Genomic DNA, 21,920 nt, shown 5'->3' on the forward strand with positions numbered 1-21,920 from the left:
GTAACATAAGGCATTGCCAAATATCGTTTTTAAAACTGGAGGGGAGAGACTAGAAAGTTAGGGGTAAGCTGTGATCAGTTAAGTGGGAAGTACTGTTACCCTGTCACTAATTCAAAATGCCAACTACCAACATATTTATATGTATTCTTTTGTATTTTAAGTTCCTCAAACATAAATTCTCAGACCACAGAACATTTTAGGAACCTTAGCTCCCACTATCAGAGAGTGACTACTACATAAAATAGATACTAAGAAATACACCGTAAGTGAACCTAAGTTCCAGAAGGCTCATTTCTAAGACAATTGGATGAAGGTCAATATTAATCACTATTTTAGTTTTATGTGGAACTAAACAGACTTTTAAAAGCTGGCTTGGCCCACCTCTGTAGAGTTCCAGGCCCACATTTCCAAGGGCCCAGAGAACAGAGCTTGAATGTCCCAGATATTATTGTTCCCCAGTTATTAATGAAGAGATGTCTTACCTTTAACGGATACATATTTTCCTTTCATTCACTTAATTCCCATAAATAATTATATAAGGTAAGTAGTACTATTATCCCCACTTTACAGGTGACGAAAACTAAAGCCTAGAGAAGTGAAGTTGCCCCAAGTCACACATGACTAATGAAGAGAAAAGATTCAAATCCAACCAAAATGACTCCAAAACCAATGCTTTCAGGCACATATTAAATTGAATTTACTATCTCCTCGCCCTTCTCCCCTGCCCCAAAAAGGGGAGGAAAGACCAGGCAGGACAGGAAAAAAAAAATCCGTTTTTCCTTCCTGTATTCCCAGTCTTGGGTGACAAGTCTCACCATCACCCCCATCTCCCAAGGAGAACCCTAATCACCTAGGATCTCTTTCCTAGTGCTTACACCACATCCATCTGGCAAATTCTTGTGTTGGATTCACCTCAGAAAGGTCTTCCCAACTGGCCTTGTTGCTCCATCTCTAGTGTGCCTGCCTCGATCAACACCCTCCCTGTCCCTGCTCAAATCCACCCATACAACCCACTCTCACCCAAACTGCAGGCCTCAAAACACATGCTGTCACCATTCCAGCCCAATCATGTGCCACCAGGTTGTTCTGAAGCTGGAACTCAACGACGGTCTTCTCTCCATTTAAAATTAAAAACCTCAAGTTTTTCTCCCATCATTTATCTGAAATAAACAGAATGCATTCTGATTGTAACACACTACATGCTCCTTATTTTTTAAAAAGGGAGTAAGTAGAAACTGAATAGGAATAACCAAAAGTCACACAAAATTCCAATACCCTAAGCAATGTCTGCTCCTATTGTTGTTTATTTCACATCTTTACATCAATACTTTATATTTGCAGCACTTTTCATGGTTGTATAGTACCCCACTACACAGATCTAAGTTTACATGAAGCAAATACCTATTGGGGGATATTTGGGTTGTTTCCAATTTCTCACTACTATAAATTTTGAACCCTGGAGTCTGCTTTTACCCATTTGCCAATAGGAATTAAAAGCAAAGTAATATGAACATCAAGACTTTTTGAATCTCTGTTGATATGCTTGCTTACAGATACATTTTTATATCACCTACACATAATGTATTCAAACTTGCTATTATTCAATAGATTCTAGCTTATAAAAGGAATTAAAAAGGAATTAAATGACTTCTAGGTAGAGATTCACACCAGAGCAGCATCTAATGTGTAGTGTTACCCCTGGTTACATTTCCCTACCCAACCTCAACATCTAGGTTGATCTCATTCATTTACATATTCCCATCAGACAGAGGACACAGGAAGAATATGTTCAATCAATACCCTGCAAGCCCTTCTCATAACTAGTTTTTAAGGAATGCATTGGAGGGGCACCTGGGTGGGTCAGCCTGTTAAGCGTCTGCCTCCGGCTCAGGTCATGATCCCCGGGGTCCTGGGATCGAGCCAAGCGTTGGGCTCCCTGCTGAGTGGAGAGCCTGCTTCTCCCTCTCCCTCTGCCCACCCCCTGTGCGCTCTCTCGCTCGCTCACTCTATCTCAAATAAATAAATATCTTTAAAAAAAAGAAATGAACTGGAAAACCATTCTGCTCTGTCCTTTCTGATAGCACTAACTTTTCTAGAGTGGTCATATATATTTATATGCACACACATATAATTTTACTTATAAAACATACATTATGTATAATTAATTTACATAAGTGCATGCACACATATACTTAGTCGGTTATATGTACTTTTATACATATATAATTATATATAATTTTAGAAACCACTGCTTTTAATTATCCTTGCATTTCAAAAATAAAGAAAAATAACCAGGCCCAGAAATAATCAAAAACACACACTGCTATTAGCAGCTTACATCTTCCTCCAACAAGCCTATTACTAAGAGTAGTAAATGAGTTTAGTTTTACTTATTTTTCCCAACTACACTTTTAAAAAACTCAAAAACTCTTAAAATGTGTGTGGCCTTGTATCTCTGTGCATCAGTTATCCTCGAAATATCCCATGTCTCTCACTTGTAACCCCAACCTCAGGTGTTATACCTCCAGTTCCATCCCCTGGCCCCTCCACTCATTTCTCTATCCATCTTTCCCTCCAGAAGAAATATTTCACAGTTTTACTCTGAACTAATAATGCTGACTTACTCTTTTCTCTACACTAACCTCTAATTCAGCATCTAGTCCAACTGCTGCTAGATGTTGCCTACAGTGCCCTTACTACCTCAACTCCCCACGCTCGAGACACATCCTCACCTACTTCCTCACAGAACTGACCTTTCCATGTTTATCCCCAGTGCCACCGTTCTTCCAGCAACTTCACCAGAAACTGGTTTCTTTCTTTACTCGAAATGGTCTCACTAAATGCTGTCAATTTTCAAAATGCCTCCTGCCGTAATTATTCTCCATGCCCACTGCAATCACCTTGGTCTAGGTCATTATTTCATACTTGGTATTACAGATCCCCCTAGAACTAAGCATCTTCCAGGCCAGGTGGTATGTCAGAACACTATGGGAGGTTCTCAAAACCAGACTGCAGACTCCACACCCAAAGATACTGATTCAGGAAGCATGGGGAAGAACCCAAGAATCCCACCCCCCCTACCCCCCGGTGATTTTAGAGCACAGCCCGATGTGGAAGCTACCAAACTTAAAGGCAGCTTATCCCTTGCCTCAATTCATCGGGCTTATAGCTGCCACAAGTATCTTCCTGAAGCACATGACTTTCAACCTGGATTTAACTTACCCTCTGTAACTTAAGAAAAATCGATCAACTCTTATTGCCCTGAACGGAGAGTTTAGCATGGCATTCTATAAAATGCCATTTAACCCCCCCTGCACCAATGCTCAAATGATTTTCCCTACCTAAAGTTTGCCACTTCTTTACCCAACCCTTTACGTAAATCCTATCCATCCCTCAAGACTACTTGAATTCCCCCTCATCCAGCTTCACGTCACTCCAGCCCCTCAGAATTTGCATTCAGTGATCCACCACTATATCTTTGTAATTATTTATGTTATATTATTACTCCAGTGACATTATCTCCGGCTTGGTAAGCTTCACATTTCTATTTCATCAGAGTAGATGTGCAATGAACATATCAGTAAAGTGAATAACAACATGGAAAATACTGCTCAATGTAGAAAAAGTAAGTTATAAAGCAGCATGCAGACACCATGTGATTACATTTGTTTTTTAAAAGGAGAGAAAACTAGTTGTGTGCATTAAAAAAAAAAAAAACCCTGACAGGTTATCCACAAAACAGTAGTTATCTCGGGAGAGAGGAGCTAAAGGAAATTGTTATTCTAAGCTTTTGTATTTTTTAAATTTCCTAAAAGGAATGTGCATTTTGTAATGAAACCAAATGTTCCTAGAATCTTAAACCTTAAAATCTTAACCTAGAGTTTTTGTGATCAATGGAAATCCTGTAAAAATGACTGGCATGGGTATCAGCAGCCATACTGTCACAATCCTAACACTTGGGACTTACTTGTTAATGTTAACATTTCCCAACCTCTACTTCAAATTCCACTGGCCTCACTAGGTGGATGTTCAACTTCTGGGACTCTGTTCACAGCTTTGCAAATCAATTTCATACATGAGCATGCTACTTCTCCAGCTGTACAGAAGAGTTCTGTTTATTCTCTTCGTTTGTCCTTTCAACCAAAACTACAAATCTTAACATAGTATTATTGCTCTTATTTCAACATAAGACCAGGAGACATATAATAGGTGAGAAAACTGAAATTAATATTAAAATAAACCTTAGAATGAAGGTCTGGAAAAACCTTTAAAACACCATCTTAAGCACCGTTTCCTTCTTAAGCAGAAAGAAAGTCCTAAATACAATGAAAACCTACCCATTTCAAAGATTCTCATGATAAACTACAGCAAAACGTTCAATCCTTAATTACAAATTCTACGCTAAATTCCTCCTGCACACTGAAGAAACAGAAAATAGCTACACAGCCTACAAAATACTCTTCATACCCACACTCCTCAGCTTCTCTCCAAATGCACATCCAGACACTGTGTCTTCTCAAGCTGAATTAGCCAGCCTCTGTCCATTTTTCCTGCTCAAATCTGTTTTCTCAATTTATGATCTCCAAATCTGCACATAGTATAGTTAAACATGAGCCTTGCCACACTAAGTATTGTTCCTATACAGTTTTCCTTTCTTCATGTAGCATTGATTCATGGTCCATTTGTGGTCTATTATACCTCATGTTCAATCTCTTTTAGAAATCCCTTTCATGAAAGAAAATAAAAAATTTATATATAAAAGTGTATCATTAAAAATAAATTAAAAATCAGGAACAATAAAAGTTTTCAACACTAAAAAGAAAAGGTGACATATATTATGGTACATTCACATGACAAAATATTATATAACCCTTTAAGTTGTTCTTACGATAACTGCATGGCATGAAGGAAAAAGTCATACACTGCATCAGAAAGCAAAACCCTCCCCAAAGCAAAATCTCAGGAAAGTAACTGAAAAAACTCTGGGGGAAAATATGTAAGGTTATTAATAATGAATGTCTTTGGCTAATATAATTCTTGGTGATTTTTAAATTTTCCTCTTTATACTTTTCAGTATATCACAACTTTTATAAGTCAGCACATCTCTTATAATCAGGAAAAAATGATTCAAGAAATTCAACCTCCATATGAAACGTAACAGTCATCATGGTATCTGGTTAACAACCACAACCTCTAAGTGCATCCAATTTTTAAAACTCCAATATAGGTAAAAAGCTCATGAAAATAAACTATTAAAGATCTTTGTTTAAAAAAATCAGTTAAGGGGCGCCTGGGTGGCTCAGTTGTTAAGCGTCTGCCTTCAGCTCACGTCATGATCCCAGAGTCCTGGGATGGAGCCCCGCATCGGGCTCCCTGTTCTGCCGGAAGCCTGCTTCTCCCTCTCCCGCTCCTCCTGCTTGTGTTCCCTCTCTCGCTGTGTCTCTGTCAAATAAATAAATAAAATCTTAAAAATAAATAAATAAATAAAAATTTAAAAATCAGTTAAGGGGTGCCTGGGTGGTGCAGTTAAGCGTCTGACTCTTGGTTTCAGCTCAGGTCATGATCTCAAAGTTGTGGGATCAAGCCCTGTGTGGGGCTCCGCACTCAGCACAGAGCCGCTTGAGATTCTCTCTCCCTCTGCCCCTCCCACTCATGCTCTCTCTCTCTGTGAAATGAATAAATAAATCTTAAAAAATCTGTTAATACACTGCTAGGTCACTATCCACAAGAAAACCAAAAAAAGTACTTACTTAGTGTTGCTTCACCCAATACTCAAGGCCCTAAAGCCATCATCAGGCTTCTGAATCAACCTGCCCTAGTTTAACTTCTGGCTCAACTTAATAGGTGGTGGGCTCACACAAGGTTCTAAACTCCTAGATGACTAAGTGACCTCATCTACAAAGTGAGGATAATCCATAAAACTGTTGTATTATCAGGGCGCCTGGGTGGCTCAGTCGTTAAGTGTCTGCCTTCGGCTCAGGTCATGATCCCGGGGTCCTGGGATCGAGCCCCGCATCGGGCTCCCTGCCCGGCGGGAAGCCTGCTTCTCCCTCTCCCACTCCCCCTGCTTGTGTTCCCTCTCTCGCTGTCTCTCTCGCTGTCAAATCAATAAATAAAATCTTTTAAAAATATAAAATAAAAAAATTGTTGTATTAGCAATGACAGAGCACACGTAAAGCATTTACAACATGATAGTGTTCAATATAATTCACTTCTCTATGCCAGTGTATTTTATACTGTCATTACCTTCACCTTTCCAGTCTTACCTCCTACTACAAAAACTTTCCCCAAATGGACACTCCAGCCACCATGGACAAAGGCCACTTTTCTGCTCGGGCTATTCAATGAGCTTTCCTCATCCTTCCCTGCCTGTCAACACCAAGCTCCAAGCCCAACACCAACCAGTGCTGTCTTCCACAGAAGTCTCCAATCAGCACTGCCTATAGACACCAATCCCTCGGCAACCCTGTATAGCAGCATTTACACCAAGACTACGGCCCTCACACCACTCACCTTGGATGGGAGCTAACTAACTGTATGCATGCCAGCATCCCGTCCCAGAAAATCTTAAGAGCCTTCTTTGGCTCGCTACTGAAGAAGGCCAGCTTCCTCAACTACAGCAGATTCTCAACAAAGGAGAAAAAACCATAATCATCAAACCACATCATTGCCCAAAACATCTGCTTTGGGTTGCTTTGTTGAAACAAGTGAGTTAAAATTCTTCAGGATTTGGGGCACCTGCCTGGGTGGCTCAGTTGGTTGAGCGTCGGACTCTTGGTTTTGGGTGAGATCATGATCTCAGGGTTGTGGGATCAAACTCCGCCATGGGCTTTGTCCCTCTCACTCTGCTCCACTGACCCACTCACACACAAGCGCTCTCTCTCAAATAAATAAAAATCCTTTAAAAAAAAAAAAAAAAAAACTCTTTAATTTTTAAGACAACATATAAGTACAGTTAAGTCATACCTGCAACCTACTGGTGGAGCAACTGAGTTTGCCATGTTTCAGTTCTAGAACTCATTTCAGTGAAAAAGGCACAAAATCTAGAGGTTTTGCTACAGAGAATGCTATCTGAGCTAAGAAATATTTTATGTAATTATCAACTCCATAAAAATAGCCATAATCAGATAAAGCTTGGGCATAGTTGAGGGTTTTTCTTTTAAGATTTCATTTATTTATTTGACAGGAAGAGCTAGCGAGCACAAGCAGGGGGGAGGGGCAGAAGGAGAGAGAGAAGCAGGCTCCCCACTGAGCAGGGAGCCCGTTGTGGGGCTCCATCCCAGGACCCTGGGACCATGACCTGAGCTGAAGGCAGACGCCTAACTGACTGAGCCACCCAGGCGCTGCTAGTTGAGAGGTTTTATTCCTGTTAAATACCAAGCCTCCCTTTTAAAAAAGAATAATTTTAATCATGGTATTACTTAAAAAATGCTTAAAAAAAAAACAACAGGTGGGCAAAATACAACTGTGAAAGCAAGGATGAAAGGGACACAAGGGCTCATTATGTTACTCTCTCTACTTCTGTGTAAGTTTTCAATAATTAAAAGTTTCTTTAAAAAATAAAAATGGTGAGGGCGCCTGGGTGGCTCAGATGGTTAAGCGTCTGCCTTCAGCTCAGGTCATGATCCCAGGATCCTGGGATAGAGTCCCACATCAGGCTCCCTGCTCCTTGGGAGCCTGCTTCTCCCTCTGCCTCTCTCTCTCTGTCTCTCATGAATAAATAAATAAAATCTTTAAAAAAATAAATAAATAAATAAAAATGGTGATATATGAAAAAAAGTATTAGAAATACAATTTTTTTTAAGATTTTATTTATTTATTTGACAGAGACACAGCGAGAGAGGGAACACAAACGAGGGGAGTGGGAGAGGGAGAAGCAGGCTTCCCGCTGAGCAAGGAGCCCGATGCGGGGCTCGATCCCAGGACCCTGGGATCATGACCTGAGCCAAAGGCAGATGCTTAACTGACTGAGCCACCCAGGCACCCCAAGAAATATAATTATTTAAACCATAAACTAAGTGAACTACTTAATTAACAAAAGAAGCTAACTAAAGGAAATGTAAAGATTCAGTAACATTTTATGACGAGAACTTATAAACAAACCATGACTGAGCAGAATTTGCCTTTTTTATTCTCGTTTATTTCTCTTTGGGGAGAGGAGAAAGGGGTTGAAGTAACTTGGGATACTATTTTCCACAAAATATTTTTAAATAAGTCACTAACAAAGATTTACCTATGTAAGTTTTGGTTTCTATACAATTCTTCCAGAAGCATTCATTGCATTACTAAATGTACAGTTGTGATGTGAAAATCCAGGGAGTTGGGTGAAATTCCCTTTAGGATGTCACTAGCTAGCACTGCAGGATCAATAAAGTGCAAACTCCCTAGTGCCAAAGCCCCCTAGAGAGATGATCCCACTACTAGTTTCAGCAGCTGACATACTCTTAACCACTCTTGGAGGATAAAAACCAAACATTTTAATAACTTGCCCCCAAATTTCCTTTTGCTACCAAAGTCATATTTGATTTTTATCTTCCTGTTTTTTTATATTATGCAGGTAGCACATTTTTCATGATATCTAATACAGATGACTTATACAATAACATTAAATTTATTATCAGAATGAGAGCTTAGAGGACTTCAATTTCACTTAATTCAAATCAATCCTTTAGCAGATGTGGAAACTGAAGTCTAGAGGTTATGTGCCTTACTTATGAGTATCTGAAAGTAAAACGAACACTGAAAAGATCTGGTTATCGAACCACTGATAAAAGCAAAATAATGCTTACCTGCCATTTTAACTGAGCACTTAAACTCCACTGCTACACAGAAGTATGTACAAATATAATATTTGTGTATATAACATAAACATCCTTCCACAAAAATGAAAATATACAGGAAAATGTCCAGAAAGATTAACTGAAAAGCTTTAAGAGCAGTATCTGTGGTTGGGACAATGGGACTGGAAAGGAGGTGGGATAGGAGTGGGGAGAAGGTGAAAGAGAGACATTCATACATCTGTACACACTGCAGAAGTGCCATCAATTACACTTATTGAAACAAATGAAAAATAATGTTAAATAACAGCACATGGGCAAATAATATCCTAAAAATCAGATGATGTCTTGACATAAGTAGACTTTCAAATTCATCATTCATTTCTTCAACAAACATGTGCTGAGTACTGGAGACATAAGGGAAAGATTTACTGTCACTATGCCTGCCCTCAGAGAACTCACGATCCAACGTGGGAAAGACAAAAATCACAGTAATACTGGACTACACGGTTATGAGGGAAAGCATGAATTACTAAGAGAATATAACAAGGGGAACCTATTTAGATTTGAGAAAAGAGTATCAGAAATACTCTTTCCAAGTGCTCAACAGCGCTTGGCATCAGGGAAATCCAAATCAAAACCTCAATGAGATATCACCTCACACCAGTCAGAATGGCTAAAATTAACAAGTCAGAAAACGACAGATGTTGGCGGGGATGCGGAGAAAGGGGAACCCTCCTACACTGTTGGTGGGAATGCAAGCTGGTGCAGCCACTCTGGAAAACAGTATGGAGGTTCCTCAAAAAGTTGAAAATAGAGCTACCATATGATCCAGCAATTGCACTACTGGGTATTTACCCCAAAGATACAAATGTAGGGATCCGAAGGGGTACGTGCACCCTGATGTTTATAGCAGCAATGTCCACAATAGCCAAACTGTGGAAAGAGCCAAGATGTCCATCGACAGATGAATGGATAAAGAAGATGTGGTATATATATACAATGGAATATTATGCAGCCATCAAAAGGAATGAGATCTTGCCATTTGCAACGACGTGGATGGAACTGGAGGGTATTATGCTGAGTGAAATAAGTCAATCAGAGAAAGACATGTATCATATGATCTCACTGATATGAGGAATTCTTAATCTCAGGAAACAAACTGAGGGCTGCAGTTTGCTAGAGTGGTGGGGGGTGGGAGGGATGGGGTGGCTGGGTGATAGACATTGGGGAGGGTATGTGCTATGGTGAGCGCTGTGAATTGTGCAAGACTGCTGAATCACAGATCTGTACCTCTGAAACAAATAATACATTATATGTTAAAAAAAAAAAAGAAGAAGAAGAAGAAGATAGCAGGAGGGGAAGAATGAAGGGGGGGAAATCGGAGGGGGAGATGAACCATGAGAGAGGATGGACTCTGAAAAACAAACTGAGGGTTCTAGAGGGGAAAGGGGTGGGAGGACGGGTTAGCCTGGTGATGGGTATTAAAGAGGGCACGTTCTGCAGGGAGCACTGGGTGTTATACGCAAACAATGAATCATGGAACACTACATCAGAAACTAATGATGTAATGTATGGTGATTAACATAATAAAAAAAATAAAATAAAAAAGAAATACCCTTTCCAAGAAGTGACAGGTTAAGAATTTGTAGTCTTTATGTCTGTTCAGCTTCTGAAGCTCACAATTCTTTTAATTTCTACATCCACATAATGAGAGGAATGAGACAATCCAAAACTTCTGAGAAAATAATAGGTGGATGGGGATCTGGAAGTACCGAGGCTGATCAGTCAAGACTGTGAAAGACTAGAGGAACAGTGAATAGATGCCTTCAAATAATTAAGCAAGGCTCACAAATATGGAATGAATGAATTAACTAGCTTCCTGTATTTCAAGAACACAAGGACTCAAATCAGAAATAAGTAAAATGTTACAGGAGAATACGCAGAGAACAAATAAAAGAATGAAGGCATCCAATAATGGGACAGTTGCTCCATGAACAGTAGCCCTCAATCACCACATGTTCCTGCAGAGCCTCACACACGTAACATCTGCCTCAGCCATGATTCTAACACTAGCTGGAAGTGGAATTCAGTTACTCCAGAGCCCAACCCTCTGGCCCAAAGGCCCATATCACTACGTTATTAAAAAATTTGCCTGCTCCATGAATATAATCAGGGGAATAATTAGTATTTTTTTTAAGAAAATTGTCTCCTCCACTGAGCCTATGTCTTTGCCCTGGTTCTCTGAGGACAGCTTCTCAACATGGCAGAGGGAGCTGGAGTCCAAGCAAAGCACGGTGGTTCTGCTGAGATATAAAGATCAGAGTTTCAAACAGCTGAAGCAGCTGGACAGGGCAACAGAGAGAAGGAAGCCGTACAAAAGGGGGTCTCCAGAAGTCTCTGTGGGGGACTCAAGAGGACCAGAATGCACATGGGCAGGGTGAGACTATCCACAGCTTAACAAAGAGCAACTGCTAAGAGACTGAGAACAGAACAGAGGTGATAGAGAATGAACAGGCCTGGGGACTTTAGGAGTCCCTGCCCAGGCACAGTGGAGAGATCTCAAAGGTTCACTGAATGTGTCAACTTGACTGGGCCATAGGGAGTCCAGACATTTGGTCGAACATTTTTCTGGGTGTGCAGTGATGGTGCTTCCAGAATTAATGTTTGAATCAATAGACTTCTCCCTAATGTGGGTGGGCTTCATCCAGTTAACTGAGCCTGAAGAGAATAAAAAGGCTGATCCTTCCACGAGTTAAGAAAGAACTCCTGTCTGGGGCGCCTGGGTGGCTCAGTCGTTAAGCGTCTGCCTTCGGCTCAGGTCATGATCTCAGAGTCCTGGGATCAAGCCCCGCATCGGGCTCCTCGCTCTGCGGGAGGCCTGCTTCTCCCTCTCCCACTCCCCCTGCTTGTGTTCCCTCTCTCGCTGTGTCTATCTCTGTCAAATGAATAAATAAAATCTTTAAAAAAAAAAAAAAAAGAAAGAAAGAACTCCTGTCTTACTGCATTAAACTGGGACATCAACCTTTTTCCTGCCTTTGGACTCAAACTGAAACATCGGCTCTTCTTGAGTCTTGAGCCTGCTGGTTTTCAGACTGGAACTTAAGCCATCAGCTCTTAACAGTTCCCAAGCCTCTGGACTCCAACTGAAACTATACCATCAGCTCTCCTGGGTCTCTAACTTGCCAACTGCAGATCTTGAGACTTCTCAGCCTTGATAATCATGTGGGCCAATTCCTTATAATAAATCATGTATCTCCTATTGGGTCTGTTTCACTAGAGAATCATGACAAACACACACTTTAACTTCCTATCTCCATTTCAAGACTAAGGACCAAATCCTAGCATACAGCCTACGAACCAATACTAATAATGTCTAAAACCAAACCCAGGACAAGATCCGAAGGAAGACTCAGTTTGGAAGTCATGTCCCATATTAAAGGGGCTAGGATTCATCCTGAGCTTTCCATAGATCTTGCATAATAAAGTATAAAACCAAATACATATAAATTCAAAGTAACCAACCAGCCTTCTAGAAGAAACATTAACACTCTTAAGAAGAAAAAACAAACAGTATTCAGTCAAATATTAATGAACAAGAAAGAAAAAAACATGTGATACACAAAAAAAGGGGGGAGGAGGAAGGAGTCAATAGAACAACCACCCAGGATGGACCAGATGTTAGATTAGCAAACAAAGACTTTAAAGCAGCTATTTTACACAAAGAATTAGAAGAAAATACATTTAAAACTTTAAAGAACATATGCTCTTTAATGTGTGAACAGAGAGAATATCTGAATAGCAGAAAAATTAAAACCACAAAAAAAAGAACAAAAAGGAATCCTAAGAGTGAAAAATATAATAACTAAATGAAAACTGTGTTGGACAGATTTAACAGCATACTGAAGATACCAGGGGGAGAAAAAAATCAGTGAACTGACAGATCGGTAGAAATTATCCAATTTAGGGGCACCTGGCTGGCTCAATCAGTGGGGCATGTGACTCTTGATATCAGGGTTTTGAGTTTGAGCCCCATGCTGGTGTAGAGATTACTTAAAAATAATTTAAAAATCTTTTTTTTTTTAATTATCCAATTTTACTACAAAGGGAAAAAAAAAAACTGAAAAAAAAATAAGAGACCCTCAAAGACCTGCAGAATATAAAATGTTCTAACACACATATAAGCGAAATCACAGAAGACTTTGAGAAAGGGCAGAAAAATGAAATGAAGAAATCATGGCTAAACACCTCTCAAATTCAAACCACGCCCAGGCACATTGTGGGCTAACAGCTTAAAACCAAAGATAAAGAGAAAACCCTGAAAGCAGCCAGAATGCAAAAAGACACTACAGAGACAGAACAATATAGTAAAATCAATGACATCTCATCAGAAATAATGGAAGCCAGGGGCGCCTGGGTGGCTCAGTCGTTAAGCGTCCGCCTTCGGCTCAGGTCATGGTCCCAGGGTCCTGGGATCGAGCCCCGCATTGGGCTCCCCGCTCGGCGGGAAGCCTGCCTCTCCCTGCTCCACTCCCCCTGCCTGTGCTTCTCTCTCAATGTGTCTCTCTCTGTCAAATAAATAAATAAAATCTTTAAAAAAAAAAAAAAGAAATAATGGAAGCCAGAAAACAGTGGAACACCACCATTAATGTGCTGAATGACAAAAACTATCAATCTGGAATTCTATATGCAGTGAAAATAACCTTCCATCACAAAAGCAAAACAAAGACATTTGCAAGATTTTTAAAAATCTGCAAGAATTCTCTGCCAGCAAACCTATACTATGAAAAATGCTAAAGAATTTCTGACTGAAGGGAAGTGAGAGTGGATGGAAACACAAATCTACACAAGGAATAAAAGGTGACTGAAATGGTAAATAGGTAGTTAAATTTTCATAAATATATTTTCCTTCTCATAATTTAATTAAAAGACTATTGATTGTTTAAAATAAAAACTTTAAGTTGGAGTTTAAAACATGCACTTAAAGCAAAAATCACAAAATTGTAAGCTGGAGTTTATAATGTATAATGTAACAGATATGTAGGAGTAAAAACCATGGCAACAACTGTACAAAGTGGGAGGCAGGTAAAGAGACTGATAATGTTTATGGTAATCACATTTGGGAAATGGGGAATACGAAGTGGAAAGTCAGTGACTTTAACATTTGAAAACAGAGATGCACTGCCCTCAAAATACAGAACACCTTCAGCAGTTTCGTGAAGATTTCATACACGGTAATTACAACACAGAAACAAACTCTCCATCACAAGAGAAATCCAACAGATAACCCAAGGAACTAGAAAGAGAACTATCTGAAAAGATCTTTAAAATATCTATTTTGAGATGTTTAGAGAAATAAAAGTCTATTTTTTTAAAGGGTGACAAAAATTAGGCAGGTTCAAGAAAGAACCTGGTATTAAAATTCATACACATACACACACACACACACTTATGTTCATGACTAGCTCACAACTTCAAAAACCCTCCACTGGTACCTTCCATTCTAAGTGTGAACATGTTTAAAGAAAAAAAAACTGTTTAATGTGTTCCTATCTCATCCAAAATGAGCTAGCCATAGTTGTCCAAAATTAGCTAAAATATAGCTTAAGAAAAAAAAAAAACCCATAGTCCAACTATAACATATTTTCAAGTTTGATACAACCAAGCAACTTCAGAAATAGTGTTATTTTTCACTACTACCCTGCAATCTGCACCTTCTCGCAGTCATTTAAATTCCTAGATTGCTAAAATAAGTGCCAATAATTTAGATAATTTTCCTAAATTTAGATTCATTTTTAATAAATGCTTGATAAAAATTACCACTGTCAGCTTGAGCCAGCCCTAAAAGAATAACCTCCATTATTTATGGGTTTTTTTTTTTTTTTAAAGATTTTATTTATTTATTTGACAAAGAGACACAGCGAGAGAGGGAACACAAGCAGGGGGAGTGGGAGAGGGAGAAGCAGGCTCCCGGCTGAGCAGGGAGCCCGACGCGGGGCCCGATCCCCGGATCCCGGGATCATGACCTGAGCTGAAGGCAGACGCTTAACAACTGAGCCACCCAAGCACCCCTAACCTCTGTTATTTAGAGACAAGTTGCTTAAAACCATTATTATAAATGACATGCAAGGGGCGCCTGGGTGGCTCAGTTGGTTAAGCGACTGCCTTCGGCTCAGGTCATGATCCTGGAGTCCCTGGATCGAGTCCCGCATCGGGCTCCCTGCTCGGCGGGGAGTCTGCTTCTCCCTCTGACCCTCCCCCATCTCATGTGCTCTCTCTCATTCTCTCTCTCTCAAATAAATAAATAAAATCTTTAAAAAAATAAAATAAAATAAAATAAAATAAATGACATGCAAGGTGGTGATATTTGGGGTGAAGTCTCCCAATTTGGATAACAAGACTGGATCATCAAGCTAACATTGAAAAGTTACAAGATATACTCTGAATTCTTACTGTAATGGGAAGCATACTCATGACGTATCTAAAAGTTACTCTTTCAAAAGCCACCTTCCTACTCTTCCAAATAATTTATAGGTGTGTAAGTTGAAAATGTCACCCCCCACACACACCAAAAAAATCCACATTCTTATCTCTGAAATCTACAGATGTTATCATATTTGGGAAAGGGTCTTTGCAAATGTGATGATGATTAAATGAAAGATCTTGAGATGAGGAGATATCCAGGTGGGCCCTAAATGCCATCACAAGTGTCCTGGAAAGAGAGGGGTAGGGTGAGATTCGACACATAAGAGCAAGTGATGTGACCACAGAGGGAGAGCCTGGAGTGATGATGTGGCCACACACCAAGGAATGCTGGCAGCCACCAGAAGCTGGAAGAGGCAAGGAAGACTCCTGCCTGAGGAAGCACAGCCCTAGCCCTCCAGACACTGATTTCACCTCAACGGCTCAGACTGCAGACTTCTGGCCTCCAGAACTGTGAGAAACTCAATTTCTCTTGTTTTAAGCCACTAAGTTTGTGGTGATTTGTTACAGCAGCCACAGCTAACTAATACAAGAAAGACATTTTCAAATTTTCTTAAAATACGTACATTCTATAGACGTCACCTATGAGAAATGTTCCAATCTATTATTTGTATTCGTGGATGATGTAAAAAAAAAAGTGTGCTTAATTTACGTCAGCATCTCATTTGGAATGATTTGCAATCTTACTGCTTTCTGAGGAGTTCCTTCAAGCTTTAGAAAGACATAACCACTGGGAGACTATAGTGTAAAATCCACCCCCCCCCCACCTCATACTCACTAAAACCCAATACTCAGCTACCCAATCTAGAACAGTTCAAGAAAGTTCTCACATAATCGAACATGAACAGCAAATGTTAAAATGCTGTCAATAACATGAAAGCACCGTATTTTTCTCTTTTTCACTACTTTAACCCTAACATTTGGTACATTTTTGTCAAATAAATCAACCTTCCTATTTCCTGTAAAGATTTACTGCTACCAAATGTTGCATGTTTTCCATACCACTCATCCCCTTAACATACCTGCAGCTTCATACTGAACCGGCAGATGTCTAGCCATAATATCGTAACAGGTTAGCAGCAATCATGCCCTTGTCAAAACCAAGGCAGATCTCACAGGCTGAAAGGAAGGAAAGGTCTGATATGTCCTGTGACGCTATTTCCCCAGGAAAAGCCACTTTTTTGATTATCTCTGCACAAGCCAGGTCTGGCTCCAACACTACCAACTGCTTCTAGGTTTTAAAATCCCATGCTCCTTCCACTAACAAATACTGCCTCTCTCAACTCACAGAACCACTGGAACTGAGTGAGGTGACACACAGCACATAGTCTGCACCATCAAATTCACTTCTGCTTCCCTTTACTGCAGGGAAGGGGACATAGCCTTAACTTGGGCAAGCTTCTCTATCATCTTACCTGCCTACAAGGTCCTGGCAACTGCACTAGAGGAGAGAGAAGTGTCCTCCTAATACCTCGCAGAGGCTGGTCTCTCTCAGGGAAAAAGAAAAGGGGAAGTCACTCCTGTCTCACGCTGTGCTCTTCACCTGGCATGACCTCTCCCTTCCTCTGAGAGCGAACATCATATTCAGAACCTACCTTGTTATGGTTGTAGGATTAATTCTTTAAAAAACAAAATGTTTTAAGATCATTATCCTGATTTGTATTGAAGTCTTCTCTGCTAGGTTGTAACTTCCCTATGGGCAGAGACCAGGTCATATTCAGGCTGGCATGGCCAAAGAGCAAAGCACAACGTTTCCCACACAGGTGACACTTAAGTCATCAAGTTGATATGTGGTATCTTAATCATGTGGAAAAAAAAGTACATCAGTTATTTGGCTGCTTCTACTGTTGGTAGTTATGCTGGGCAGGTAACTTTTTCTGAATCCCTGTTCAATTATGCAGTATCAAGAAACCTTGATTTCTACCTTATAGTTCTTTCCCAATTTTCTTCTAAATGAAGAGAGCAGCACTTACCTTTCAGGACCATGGTACAAATAAATCAGCTCAATACCTGGTGCAGACTTAACTTACAACACCACCTAAAATTTCTGATGGTACTTTTTAGTGATGAAATAATTACAAATACAACTCACTTCATGCTCTCTGAACCCTATGAAGCCAAGTAGGGATAATTGTGCACTTTCACATGTGAGGCAATCGAAGTGTAGGCTATCCAAAGCAGTGGTTCCCAGGTCCCTGAGAGCTGCATCAGAATAACCCTGAGGAGCTTGTTAAAAATTCAGATTCAGAAACGTAACCATCAGCCCCTCCAGAAGGTAGAACCTGAACGTGTATTTTGAACAAGGGCCCCAAGGCAATTTTGACACATGGCCAAATTTAGGAACTTATGACAAGAATTCAGAGCCCAAAAGGCCTAATGGTATTTAAGAAGGAGCCTCCTCTTACTGGACTAGCTTACCCAAATGAACTATGGGCTACTCCACCAGAAAAGAGGGCCGTGGCTTGCGACTAAATGCGCACCTAAGTGTTTCCAGGAACACAGACTGCCCCAAAGATTAGACGGATCTTGCCGATCTTATACTTTGAGAAGACAAAGGTATCATCAGTTAGAGCTGGCTACTTCTATGTTTCTAATTACTTTTTAAACTTGTTTTTTGGGGGCACCTGGGTGGCTCAGTCGGTTAGGCGTCTGCCTTCGGCTCAGGTCATGATCCCAGGGTCCTGGGATCGAGCCCCGCATCGGGCTCCCTGCTCAGCGGGAAGCCTGCTTCTCCTTCTCCCCTCCCCCTGCTTGTGTTCCCTCTCTCGCTGTGTCTCTCTCTGTCAAATAAATAAAATCTTTAAAAAATAATAAAAATTAAAATAAACTTGTTTTTTGATATATTCTACTTAGCATTTTAACCCACAACTTGCCAAAATTCACTCTTTATATTATATAATTTTAACATAATTTTTTAATAAACAAAAACATTAAGTAAAAAAGCTTCCCCCAAAAATATACTAAGAAAATCAAATAGCTTCACCTGTACTATCTGTGACAGAGAGAGTCATCTCTTTCTTCCATAATTACAGCCCAGCACATGGCTGCCCAGCGAGGTTACACTTCCCAGCCTCCCTTTCCCCAGGGTATGGCCATGGGACTAAGTTCTCATGACAAAATGAAAGTGGAAAAAAGTGTGGTGTGACACCTTTGGGCTTTAAGACGTGGAGTGAACACTTCTGTCTCTTTGTAAGCTGAGGCAAGGACAACACAGAGAGAACCAACCATACCTTAGGGTATAGTGGAAAAACAGGAGAGAAGAAATTTGTGTCTCTGAATACCAACTGAGGCAGTACCCCCCACCAACCAAGCCATTCACCTCCAGACAACTCTGTTCTTGGAGACACCCATTAGCTGGCTCTCAGTCACACCAGCTTAACTGTGCACTCTAACACACGGCTGTTTGTCTAACAACGGAAACTAACTCCCTCTCACAACTCTATGAGCTAAGGATATTTCTAATGTGGTCACAGTACTTGGTAATAAAATGCTGGACCCTGAAGGGCTCTTAAGAGATAATCTATGAGGGGAGACTGGGTGGCTCAGTCACTTAAGTGTCTGACTCTTGATCTCATGGTCATGAGGTTCAAGCCCTACACTGGGCTCCACTCTGGGCATGGAGCCTACTTAAAAAAAAGATCATCTACAAAATACCTCAAAAGTTTGCAGCAAGGATACTGAAGTCAAGGGAGAATGAAAAACAGGACAATAGGAAGAACACTGGACCCCATCACTCCTAACTTCCCAATTCATTTTTCCTTCAATACTACACTACAAACTGGATTCTAAAATCATAGAAAAGAGAATGACATTTTTCAAAAGACCCTTTGGATTAATTTCATTCATCGATTCAACAAACACACTACCCTAACATCTTGTGGGCTGCCAAGCAATGTATTTTCGGGTGAATGCAGATTTTAGAGGCCTTCAGTTTTCTGGTTCTACTATGCCTTTAACTCTCCTGAGCCTGCACAAATCACACAGAAAACAAAACAAGTACACATAATTTTAACACTACTTTGAAGGACGACCTAGAAATACCCAAATCAAAATGTAGTTTTCTTTATAGAAGGTAACAGATTATAAACTTCTCTTCTACTTCTCCCACTACTATCCTCTCATAACCTTCATCCCAAAAACGCATTTTCTTTTTTTTTTTTTTAAAGACGTTTTTATTTTAAGTAACCTCTACACCCAATGTGGGGCTCGAACTCACAACCCCAAGATCAACAGTTGCATGCACTACTGATGGAGCCAGCAGGCACCCCCAAAAAACGCATTTCATTTGTACCCAGCCCAAAGCAAAGGAAAAAGCCAGCAAAGCCAGGAACAGTATTATTCCTACACTCTTTCTCCTTCCCAGTGAACAGGGGCACTGGAGGGCCTGCCTTCCACCTCTCAAAACTGACCCCGTGGCCTGCACGACATAGGAAAGAAAAGCAGAGGAATAGGCCTCACTCCCAGGAAAGATAGAATACCTCCTTTCCTGTGGCATATGAGGGATCCTGGTGAGTTTTATGTTCACATGCTAAAGAACATGAAGAGTTTTTGCTAATATAAAGCTAAAAGGTTTCTAAATCCCAGAACAGAGTCCATTCTAGCAGTGCTTTGTTCATAAAGATAAAAATCAATCTGCTTGGATGCAAAATGCCATAGAGTAAAATGTCTTCACTCTATACATTTTAAAAGAAACTCCATTTAATGACAGCAAAATCTTAGTATTAAAAAACATTAACCAAGTCACATACTACAGCTTCCCAGGATGGGTGGGGTGGCACAGTCCTGTGGGGCAGATATGATTCAGAATAATTCTTACAGGACAAGGCTTCTCAATCTTTTTAAAATTAGTCCATTCCCGGGGGGAAAGACTTAATTTAAATTTCTCCTTAATAAGAAAAATGAAACATTAATGAATATTTTTGTCAGGTAGGGTTGACTTTTAGAGGGCCATAAACCATTGTAATATGTGAGTTTTTTTCACTCCCCCGCACCCAAAAACAATTTTTACCCTTGGGGTGATATGGAGATGGAGAATGCATGCTATCGGGCCTAAAAATATTGCTCCTCAAACTTTACACTACCCAAATCCCTTCTAAGATTTTTGGAGATGCTAAGTCTGGGGTCAGCCCCCCAAATCTGCATCTCATATTAAGCTTTCCAAAGGACTCCGATTATATGGTCTATGAGCCACAATATTTCTGACACGTTTCCACTGTGACACCCAATACCTAGTAACTGAATGACCTCAAAATGGAATCAAGATGAGAGCCATTTAAATGAAATAAAATGCTGTCACATCCAGGGCATTAAGAAAAAAGATCTGTTTGGGGGCAAAACAGTTGCAATTATGAAAGATCTGAGATCGTCTCTCTTCTTTCTCCTGTACAGAGGACAATCACAGGATTACTGGAGAAAAAAAAGCTTGAGATGTTTTACGGATTGTAACATATGACACAAAAGGAGGTTTATGTCACTTACTTCACCAAGTACATATTCGGGCTTTCTATCTAGTACTTTGCTTAGGTATAAATTGGAGCCAAGCATCACATGAAATACTCATTATCTCCAAATAAGTATATGAACCCTACCAAAGTTACCAATACATGATCTAACCGAATTTGACAAATTATATTAATACTATACAGCTATCTGAATGGAGTTATAGCCAACACTGCATTATAAAATGAATTAAGACAGTAAGATTAGACAATGAGAACAAAAAGAACAGAAAAGTCATCTTTTTTCCTTTTTTCCCCTTCAGAAAGATACTTGGGGGGTGCCTGGGTGGCTCAGTCGGTTAAGCGTCTGCCTTCGGCTCAGGTCATGATCCCAGGGTCCTGGGATTGAGCCCCACATCAGGCTCCCTGCTCAGCGGGGAGCCTGCTTCTCCCTCTTATGCTTGCTCTCTCTCTCTCTCTAGTGCTCTCTCTCTCAAATAGATAAAATCTTTAAAAAAAGAAAGAAAAAAAGAAAGATCCTTGGTTCATGTGGTGGAATGTTCCTTGGTGGCCCCAATAAACCACTCTTGCCAGTGTCCACATCTTGTACAGTCTTCTCTGCTTGAATCTGGACTAGCCTATGACTCACTTTGGGCCTAATCTGGCAAAGATGATACTGTGCCATTCCTTGCATAAGGCTTCAGGGGGCCCAGCAGTCTCTGCTGCTGGCACATCTAGAATCCAGTCACCACCTCCAAAATCTAGTCAACCACATATGAAGTCCAACTATCCCAAGATCATACTGTGAGAAAGCCCATGCTAGTCAGGTGAAGTAGCCATGTGGAGGAAGATGCACCAGATACCATATGTGTGAAGGAGTAAGTCATCTCAGACCTTCCAGTCCCAGCAGATGTCACTTGGAATGGAAAACGAAGCCCTGCCTAAATTAGAGAATTGTGAACAAAGAATGAATATTATTGTTTAAGCCACCAAGTTTTGCCTTTGTTTGTTTAATAGCTATAGATAACCTCAACATTTTGTATGCAAACAAATCTGAAGGAAAATTACAATGTATCTGTTTGCAAAATGCTTGAAAGTAAGTATTCTACATCTTTTTTTTTTTTTTTTAATTTTTATTTATTTGCGAGAGAGAGAATGAGAGACAGAGAGCATGAGAGGGAGGAGGGTCAGAGGGAGAAGCAGACTCCCCGCCGAGCAGGGA

The 21,920-nt window shown here is 40.2% G+C and overlaps 1 protein-coding gene across 11 annotated transcripts in view; it reads right to left on the minus strand.

Annotated features, from left to right (window-relative positions):
* DYRK1A (dual specificity tyrosine phosphorylation regulated kinase 1A) overlaps nucleotides 1-21,920 on the minus strand; it is a 236,629-nt gene that overhangs the window by 99,107 nt on the left and 115,602 nt on the right. For 2 of the 11 annotated variants that reach the window (XM_054504093.2, XM_064578950.1), the window contains exon 2: nucleotides 1,021-1,160. The exons of the other annotated variants lie outside the window; for them this stretch is intronic. The gene's annotated coding sequence lies outside the window, so the exon portion shown is untranslated. The remainder of the gene's footprint in view (nucleotides 1-1,020; nucleotides 1,161-21,920) is intronic. 11 annotated transcript variants of the gene reach the window in all.

This window comes from Mirounga angustirostris, unplaced genomic scaffold (assembly GCF_029215605.1).
Source record: "Mirounga angustirostris isolate CCGP_5_RB_7025 unplaced genomic scaffold, mMirAng1.0.hap1 SCAF_1, whole genome shotgun sequence".
Taxonomy (NCBI): domain Eukaryota; kingdom Metazoa; phylum Chordata; class Mammalia; order Carnivora; family Phocidae; genus Mirounga; species Mirounga angustirostris.